General features: G+C 50.9%; 1 protein-coding gene across 2 annotated transcripts in view; it reads left to right on the top strand.

Moving 5' to 3' along the window:
• The first annotated feature begins 306 nt into the window (after positions 1–306).
• The window catches only part of DLGAP3 (DLG associated protein 3), a 60,575-nt gene continuing 51,595 nt past the window's right edge, over positions 307–9,286 (top strand). For both annotated transcript variants that reach the window (XM_023529345.1, XM_023529344.1), the window contains exon 1: positions 307–504. The gene's annotated coding sequence lies outside the window, so the exon portion shown is untranslated. The remainder of the gene's footprint in view (positions 505–9,286) is intronic.

Genomic DNA, 9,286 nt, shown 5'->3' with positions numbered 1-9,286 from the left:
TGACACTGGGTGCCTGTTCCTGGGTCTCCGGCAGACACTGACCCGGTGGACCCCCAGGAGGGGACGCTTATTCACACCCCCAGGTCGGCCTCCCCAGTGCTGTAGCTCAGAGAGGCGGGCGCTCCTTGGAGACCCGGGTGGCTGCCCAGCGGCTGCGACCTCGGCCTTCCGGAGTTCGGTGCGGGGGCGGGGAGCTCGGTCCCCCTCCCTCTCCGGACTCCGGGCTCGGCAGCCCTGCGCGGGGGCGGGGGCGGGGGCGGAGCGCGCGGGCGGGATCCCCCCGCCTCTTCTTCCTGGTCCCCGGGAAATCCAGCCTCCGTGGCTTGGCCGCCTCCCGCTCCCGCTGCTGCTGGGCGCTCGCTCGGGGCTCCGCAGCCCGCGCGGCCCCTCCACTGGGGGCTCCGCAGTGCCGGGCCCCATCTCTACCCACCTGCCCGCCGCCGCAGCGCCCTCGACCCGGGCTGCCGGCACCATGTAACCCGGACGGAGCCCGCGCCGGGCCAGGTAAGCCGCGGGGAGGGGTGGGGAAGGGCCGCGCTCGCCGCGCCCTCTGCAGCGCCCCCCATCCTCGGCCTGGCTGCGGCCACGGCGCCGCCCACGCTCCGGGCTCCAGCAGCCTTAGCACCCGGCCCCGGGAGGGGCGAGGGCTGGGCCTCCTCCGGCGTCCCCTTCCCCGCCCTCCCCTTGGCCTGGCGGCCCGCGGGCCTGACCTGAGGGACGGGCGGGGAGACCACGCGGAACAAGGACCGGCTCTCCTGGTTAGCGCCGCTGGGGCTCACTCGCCCCAGCCCGGCCAGGGCTGGCAGGAGGCTTGGGTCTGGGAGGGAGTAGCCAGCTGGGTTGTGGGGGGTGGGGGGGTGGGGTGGAGTGGTGGTGTTGGGGAGATCCGGAGAGAAGTTTCCTCTGCAGGTGTGTGTGTGAGTGCGTGCGTGTCACTGTGTGTCTGTGATGAGTGTGTGAGTGTGTCACCCTGTGGGTCTGTGGGTGATTGTATGTGCCAGTGAGTGCATACAGTGAGTGTGTGTGTCATTGTGGGTGAGTGTGTGTGCGTGTCAGTGGGTGTATGCAATGTGAGTGTGGAGGGTGTTACTGTGTATGTATCTGTGGACATGTGTGTGAATGTGTGTGTTGTCGCCGCATGTGCCTGTGTATGTCTCTGTGAGTATGTATGTGAATGGATGTGTGTGTGCTTGTGTGACCCTGTCTCTGTGAGTGGGTCCAGATATCTATGGCCTGTATGAGTGTCAGTGTGCGTGTGTATCTGTGTATGTGTGTTGGCTGTGTGAGAATGCATCTGAGCCGGATTCATTCTGAGTCACCCACACATGAGCTTCGTCACCCCTCCCCCAGGGGATTCCTGGTGGTTGAGGGACTTGGGACAGGGAGATCAGACTTTTCAGAGGTCAGATCATCCCCTTTCTCCAGGAACTCCTCTACTCCCCCCACCCTCAGGCAAGAGCTGCATTGCATGCCTCACCTTGGTCCCCACTTTCAACTACCTCAGGGGGTACTTTCTGCTTTGCTCTGGTTGTGTCCTTGCTCTATGCTGGGGCCCCTGGTGCTAGTGGGGCGTGAAATGAGCTGAAGTGTATGCTTCTTCTTGGGGCCTGGGAACTTGTGTCATCTTAGTAATGTTTCTCCAAGAGATGTTTAGAGCCAGGAGCTGAAGAGGCCAGGTGGAGGCTTTTGCCCTGTTCTTAGTTATCAGAGTAGGTGGCTGTCCCTTAGACTTCCAAGCCCTAAATTTCCAAGTTGTGGGTTATTGATTTAGCCTACTGGCTTTAGGTGGGTCTGTGCTGAAGCTCTTTGAAGTAATAATAACTAAAAAACAAAACAAAACAGTGCCCTTATCTCAGTCCAGGGCTTTTGAAAAATGCTCCCCTCTCAACTCCTTCTTCTTATCTCCCCAACATCCCTGAGAAGCAGGCAGGCCAAGTTAAACCATATGAAATTACCAATACTTGACTGTTTTTGTCTTTCACCTACAAAAACAACAATTCCATGTAGTTCAGCCTAATATATAGATGAGGATGTTGAGGCTCGAGAGGTGAATTGCATTTCCCATAATCCTACACTGCTAGTCAGTGGTACAGAAAGATTCCAATCCTTCTCTTCTGATGACTCAAGGAGCTAGGCTGGGCCAAGGTTAGAGAGTGTTACTCCCTGCTGTGCTATCTCTGACGCTGGGGGCATTGATCACTACCTCTGCTCAGCATCCCCTGAGTGCTAAGGCTACTTCTGCACCCAGCTGCCAAGGCCTAAAAGGGAGAGAGGAGGAGAGGAGAGGAGGAAGGGAAGGAGAGGCTTCGTGAGTTGGCAGTGAATCAGGGTCTAAAAAGGGAGCTGGGAGGGCTAGGGTGGCAGGTGTTTCTAAAAGGAACATGAACATAGAATGAACATCCTCAGATACCACCCCCGCATGTCTGACCCCCGCTGCCCCACTGATCTGACAAGCAGCAGTACCCACTGCATTTTATGCCAGGGGCTCATGTTTAAGGAGCGAGCTTGTATGTAGCTATAGAATGATGGCCAGGGGAGGAACCTTATAATTAACTCGGTTCAACCTCTTAATTATAAAGTGAAGACACCGAAGCCCAGAGAAGGGAGGGGACTTGCCCAAGGTCACACAGCAAATTTATGGGTTCTTGGCTAGTCTCAGCCCAGGAACTTTACAACCTCTTTGTTGCTTTCCATTCCTGGAAACCCCTCTTTCCTCCCCATGCCCATCAGAACTGAGCAGAGGAGATTTGGGGAGAAGAATTAAAGATTCAATAAGCCTAAGGGGTACAATCTTGTACCCCTTTCCAAAAAGAGGGAGCTGCCGATGTTCCTGGGATGGGGATTCCTAGCCATACTTACCACCAAGATAGGCCATGAGCTTGTCTTAATTCCTGCTGGTGAGGGGCTGGAGCTGTTACAGGCCAAACTCTCAGACTTTCTTTTGTGGCAGTGCCTGGTTTCAGTTGCTGCCTGGCACCTCACATCATCTCTCTCTAGCTGATGTTGGGGCTTGAGCTGGCTGAGCTCCATTTTCCTTCATGCCACCTAGTTTCTGATGCATTTTGCCTCTAGCTGACATGACAATTCCTTACTTTAGGGTTCCTGTTCGGAAGAGAAGCTTCTGGAGCTTGTCTGACTTTTGAAGGTTGTCTGTAGTTACTGTTAAACCCTTTCTAATTGAACCTTCCAGGAGTCTGGGGTAAATGATAAAGAAAATTGTTCCCATTCGACAGATGAGAAGACTGAAATTCAGAGAGAGGCCTCTTGTTTGGTTGGTTTTCTTTTAATCTAGTAAGATCAGTAGAGGAGGTTCTTGGAGTGAGGGGATAAAGGGAGCAAGTGACGACAGAAGCTTTTGTCTAGAGGGGACTTGTACAGACCCCCTTCCAGTGTCTTACCATCCCATGGTCAGGAAACCTGTCCAGAGTCTGATTTCATTCCCATTTGGTGGATTCAAAGCTTTGTCTTTCAGTGGGGCTTGGAAGAACAGCTGTGTACCCTCCACTATACAAGCATTATGTCTTGATTCTCTCTTTACCCACCCTCCCTCCAGTCTGAAGGCTGCTGGCTCAGCGGGCCTCCTGCTGTCTGGGGAGTCTGGGTTTGAGCTGGGGTGAGGCAGTGGCACCATCGTTATGGTAACGAGCTGCCAGCTCATCGTTGTTAATAACTTGTCAAGTCCCTGGGCTCAAATGCGGCATGCCTTCCCACGAGCCCTTCTCCCCATGTCACAGAAAGAAAAAGTAAGGCTGTTAGGGAGGGGCCTGTGAATAAGGGAGTTTGGGGAGGTTGGTGGCCTTGTCCTTGGGGTTGTAAGTAAAGAGCTGAGGGAGATCGCTTGGGGGCTGGTGTACACACATGATTACATAAGTTTGTGTATGATTGCATGGGCTGTTAACATGTCAATACACTCAGAGCATACTTGTTTAAACCTGTACATGCTAGATGACATGTTCATGTGCTTTTACACAGCAGCCCACATGCACACATGCTTCCAGGCATCAGAACATGTTTGTGCATGAATACTGTCTCTACCATCTGCACATAAGGCACCCAAGAAATCTGGGTTTGTGGGGGTGTCCAGGTATGTGGGTTGGGAGCTGATCTTTTTCTGATGCAGCTTCAAAGTGTCTTGTTAACAAAGGGACAGAATGGTCCCAGGATTCCTTCTTCCTTCCAGTAGAGAGCTTAGAATGGGAGAGGGCTGGGGATGGTGTGGGGGCCCCAAACTTCCAGCTCCCAACGGCCCCTGCCTCTGTGCCCTTTGAGCTCAGATACCCTTCTGCCCCCCTCACTCTCTATTCTTTCTCACCCTCTCCTCTTCCTGTGTGTAAATATTAAAGAGCTGAGCCTGAAGGGCTGATGTAGACATGGGGAGAGAATGAAATTAAAAAGGATTCCCTCACCCCCATCCTGACACCCCCACCCTGCAGTCCCCCGCTCCTGCCTCCTTCCTTTTCATTTCTCCCCTCCCCATCACTCAGTGCTTCCACATGTCTCTCCTCCCCCCAGTCCAGATGGGAGCTGGCTCCTTCAGAAAGGGGGCTTAGAACAGGGTGTGGGGAGCTACCTTTCTCTGCCTCCCCTCACCACATCTGCCTACAGGGCTGGGAGCCCCCACGTGAGTATTTCTTTTATTTTGGGGGTGGTGGTTAGGAAGGAAAGTGGTTTTTAGAACCAGCTGTGAGTGGCGTTGTGAGGCGCAGGGCTGAAAGGAGGTGGGTGGGGTCCTGTCTCTAGGCTCCCTTAGGGAAGCCTCGTGTCTGGGTTTCTTTTCTCTCTTTGGACATAGACTGAAGGAGGGGGTACCAGATGCCTCTGGTGGATGGAAGCGAGTGTGAGAAGGGCAGGGGAGAGGGGCTTCTGTTCTAAACAGGGTGTGTGTGGTTGGTAGGGTAAGCCTGTCCTTTCGGGCAGGCTGGGTTTCTGGCAACGCGCCCCGCAGTCTCTGGGAGCTGTCCTGAGTGCTGAACGGAACTCGGAGGGTTTTTGCGCCTTCGGAACTGTCCTGGGTCCTGAAAGGGGCCGCGTTGGGGCCCGATCATTGAAAGGCGGTTGGGCAGTCCTGAGGACTCACTAGAAAAATTCTCCCAGATGACCCACTTTCCAAGGACAGAGTTCTGGATGGAAAGACAGATTTGAGAGTCTTCCCTATGGCTTTAGGCCTCACAGGTAATGATGATATTTGGGAAAGGGACTCCTTTTTCCCTGGTTCAGTTTCCCCACCCTTTCCCAAACCACCCTAATGTTAGTGTGGGGGTAGGGATGGAGGATGATATTGTGGCTGTGACCTCTCTTCTCATAGATAGTTTTTAGTAGAACAAACTTGGGTGTACTGGCACCAGCCTTTCTCCTTCTGGGTTCAGGCTCAAGGCAGCTCTAGATTAGGAGAGCTCAGGTTTTACTGGTTAGGCCTGGGGTAGATAGAGCTCAAAAGTTCGGGATAATTTTTATTGACTATGTGGCATCCCACCATACTTTGGAATTTAGAACAGGGAACAGTAAAATATTCTGCAAGCCCATCTTATGCTCTGTCCGCCCAAACCACAGCTCAGAGTAGCATTTGGGAGAGGCTTTTGTTGGGGAGGAAGATTTCCAAGTAAAGGATGCAAGGAGTGGGCAGGATTGTTCAATATCATGGAGCAGAGAAGGAGGAGGCTACTGGAGATGGGGCAATGGGAAAAGAGGAAGATCTGGTGGAGAAAAAAATATTCAAATTGGGGGATAAGGTCTGGGTTTCGATCCTCAGTTTCCTTGGAAATTTTTCCTCCACTAACCTAGGGTCAGGGTCATCTCAATTTTCTGGGTTCTTATACTCTGTCTTTGTAACTCTGAAGGGAATAGAGCAAGGAGTTATTTCTCCAGGTCCCTTCCCTTGTCATCCCAGGGGATGAGAGCCAAATGTCAGGACATGCAGATGAGACTGTGGGGGAACAACAGGCAGGAAAGGTTGATGGCAGCTTCACCTCCCATCCCCAAGAGCACAATCAAATATTCAAATGGGATCCTTCTTGAAGGGAGAGGAAGGAAAGGTTTTCAAATGATATTGGGCAAAAATAGGTGTGGCAGGAAGTTCAAGAAAAGGAGTGGGTATCTAGGGACCCCAAACCAAACCAGTTCATCCCTTCCCAAATGTGACTTCTAGTTAATAAGGAACCCCTCACCAATCATGTTTTTGATGTAACTTATCAAGATGATTCCTCCCATTCTCTAGCTGCTTGGGAGGAGCTGAGTTTGCCTATGCTGTGGGTGCTGGGAGGTGGTGGGTGTGGGTGTGGGTGCCTGTTTGGGGAGGGGAGGTGTTTGTGCTCCACTCAGCTCTCTTGGTTACATAACAGATTTGATAAGACTTTACTTTGGAACTGCTGCTACTGCCTGAAGCAGTTACCCTTCCACTCCTACATGGAGTGCTGGGTGTCTACCCCCTTCTCCCTGGCCTCTTGGAGAGTCCTGCTATTCATGATCCAGTGTTCCAGCAGCTGCTTTCCTGCTGGGAGATGTCTTTAGCTTGGCTCCCTGCTCCCTATCCAGCTCCTGTTTTTTAAGTACTTGCTTCTTTTGTTATCTTGAGCCCAGGTTACCCCCTTTACATTTTTTAGCCTGCAGATCTATGCTTTTCTTGGCAGGGCCCTTGGGTTGGGATGGGAGGGGTTCACTGAACATGATGAAGCTGCCCTCTATGGAAGAAAGAGACATCCTAGGAGGTTTTTGAGCCCAGGGATAATTTTCTTCATTTCTTTCTTTACTCCAATAACTGTTTCGGAGTCTGAGAACAGTGGACCATACCCAGAGGTACTGGGAGGGAGAACTCTGGCCTTGATATTTTCTCTTCATTTTCCCTTTTAGAATTAAAAAGGTTGTGTATATACGGGAGGTGGGGACTGCCTCTTGGGCATATTCTATTGATAATAGGAACAACTTCCAAATGGAAAATTGGGAGACTGGCAAGAGGAAAGAGCAAATGCAAACTTGTGATGTCACTTGGAGAGACTATGGACTCCTGGCTTTGTGCACAGAATAGAAGCCAGAGGAAGGGCTGGATATCTCTGCTATTCCAGTACATGTGGGCATGTGTATTTCTGCCTGTGAGTGGATATATCACTGTGTATATGCACGTACATATGTGTGAGTGTGCTGTATGAATGTGTACAAACACGTGAGTTTGTATATAACTGTGGACACATATACATATGTACATGTATGTATGACTTATGTATGCATCCATGTATATATGTGACTGAAGGTAATTTCATCATTAAACCTATGTGTGTATGTGCATGTATGTGAGTGTAAGTACGCATGTGAATGTATATGCAGAAATATGTCGGCATATGCTAACACTGGCCTGATTGCAACATGTGCACCTCACTCATCCAGTTTAATAACAGCCTGCAAATATTCTTTTTTCCATCACGTGCCTCATCCAATGCATGCATTCATTCAACCAGTATTTATTTTATGCCTGTGATGTGCCATGTACCGTGCTGGACACTGGAGATGGTCCTTGATCTCAGGTAACTTACAATCTAGAGAAAGTATAGAACCTGAAACCAAATAGGGAGAGTGTTAAGGAAGGTGAAAGGGCATAAGTGTCCATCACGGGCACTGGGGACCTCTGAGAGATTGGTCAGTTCTGGAGTGGGGAAGGGGGGCGTTTGGTAAGGGATCCATAGGAGGGGAAGCCTTTGAGCCAAGGCATGAAGGTTGAACACATGTTTACTAGGTAGGCAACTGTAGGAAAAGGTGTTTCAGTGACAAGAAATGTCCCAACTGGTCTTCCTACTTCCACCCTTGACAGCCTCTCCTCCATAGATTCTCTCCCTAAAGGCAGCCAGAGAAAGATGACGTCATGTCTTTCCAATGGTTTTCCATCTCACTTGGAGTGAAATCCAAAGTACTTAGCAGGGCCAGAGTGACATAAATGCTGTGAGTAAAATAACCCCTAGTGACCAGCCTGGTCTCAGGTGCCACCCCTACACATGCTTTTATTCAGTTCTGCCTTGAGGCCAGTGTACTAGCTTTCCCCTCAGCCTGAGATGCTCTTCCTCAGATACCCATGTGACTTCTCCCTCACTTTATTAAAGATTTTGTTCAAAAGTCCTTTTTTTTGGGGGGGGGAAAGGCCTCCGCCAAAGTCTATTTTAAATAGCCCCTTGTCATTCTATTCCCTCACTCTACTTAAAATTTTTTTCCCCAGCACTTACCACCTCCATTATTTCATATATTTGTTTATCATCTCTCTTTTTCCACTAGAATTTTCGTGAGAATGGGAGCTTTATCTGTTTTGTGCATTGCTGTACATAGTGTCTTCAGAGGAGTCCCTGGCTTGGAGTAGGCACTCGATACATATTTGTTGAATAAACAAATTTTGGGTAGATCACACTGGCACCCAGTGGGGAGAATGGATAGAGCTAGGTCAAGATGCGAGGCAGGGAGACTAGTTGGGGACCAGTCATGATAGCTTTGGTGAGAACTTAAGACAAGGGTGGCCTGATATAGAACATTGGCAGTGGAGGTGGAGAAAAGGAGATAAAATGTACAAACGCATGCGTGCACACACACAGACGCACGTGCACAAGTATATATTTTAGCCAGTTAAATCTACTGTCTTAGCAAGGGAAGGCTTAGGAAGAAAATAGAAGTGCCTTTATATGCACATGTAGTATGTAATGTTGTGTATGACAGTTGTCCCCAACCCCTGGGCGGTGGACCAGTACCAGTCTATGGCCCGTTAGGAACCAAGCTGTATAGCAGGAGGTGAGTGGCAGACAAGTAAGGGAAGCTTCATCAGCCCCTCCCCAGTATCAACACTTCGGCTCCACCTCAGATCATCAGGTATTAGATTCTCATAGGAGCATCTGTCCCTGGTGCCAAAAAGGTTGGGGACCGCTGGTGTATGACACCCTCCAGCTAATCCTGGCTGCCGTTCTCTCTTCCTTTTGGATTTTGTCACCACCCCCCCCACATATGCCTACCCTTGCCAGTTAGGCTGCAGGGGGCTGTCATGTACGGGTCCTTCTAGTTCCATTAGGTTAATGATACAAGGCTCCCAACTTAGGGAACAGGGGTAGGGAGCAGGGTCTTGAACAGTGATGGGGGGAGGCGGGTCTTAGGAAGTCAGAGCCATAGAGACTTAGAGACACGTAGAGGCATAAGGACCCTGAGAAGAGTGCTCAGAGCCAGCAAACTCAGGCCTGGCCCAGGCTTCCTGAGGCTGGACATAGTAAGAGGCAGGACAGCATCCTTAACATACATGGTCTAGCCCCGCCCCTTCCCCTCTCTTCCT

This window comes from Pteropus vampyrus, unplaced genomic scaffold, assembly GCF_000151845.1.
Source record: "Pteropus vampyrus isolate Shadow unplaced genomic scaffold, Pvam_2.0 Scaffold36, whole genome shotgun sequence".
Classification (NCBI taxonomy): domain Eukaryota; kingdom Metazoa; phylum Chordata; class Mammalia; order Chiroptera; family Pteropodidae; genus Pteropus; species Pteropus vampyrus.
Note: the sequence above shows the minus strand (reverse complement) of the source record. Positions and strands in the feature narration are given on the sequence as shown.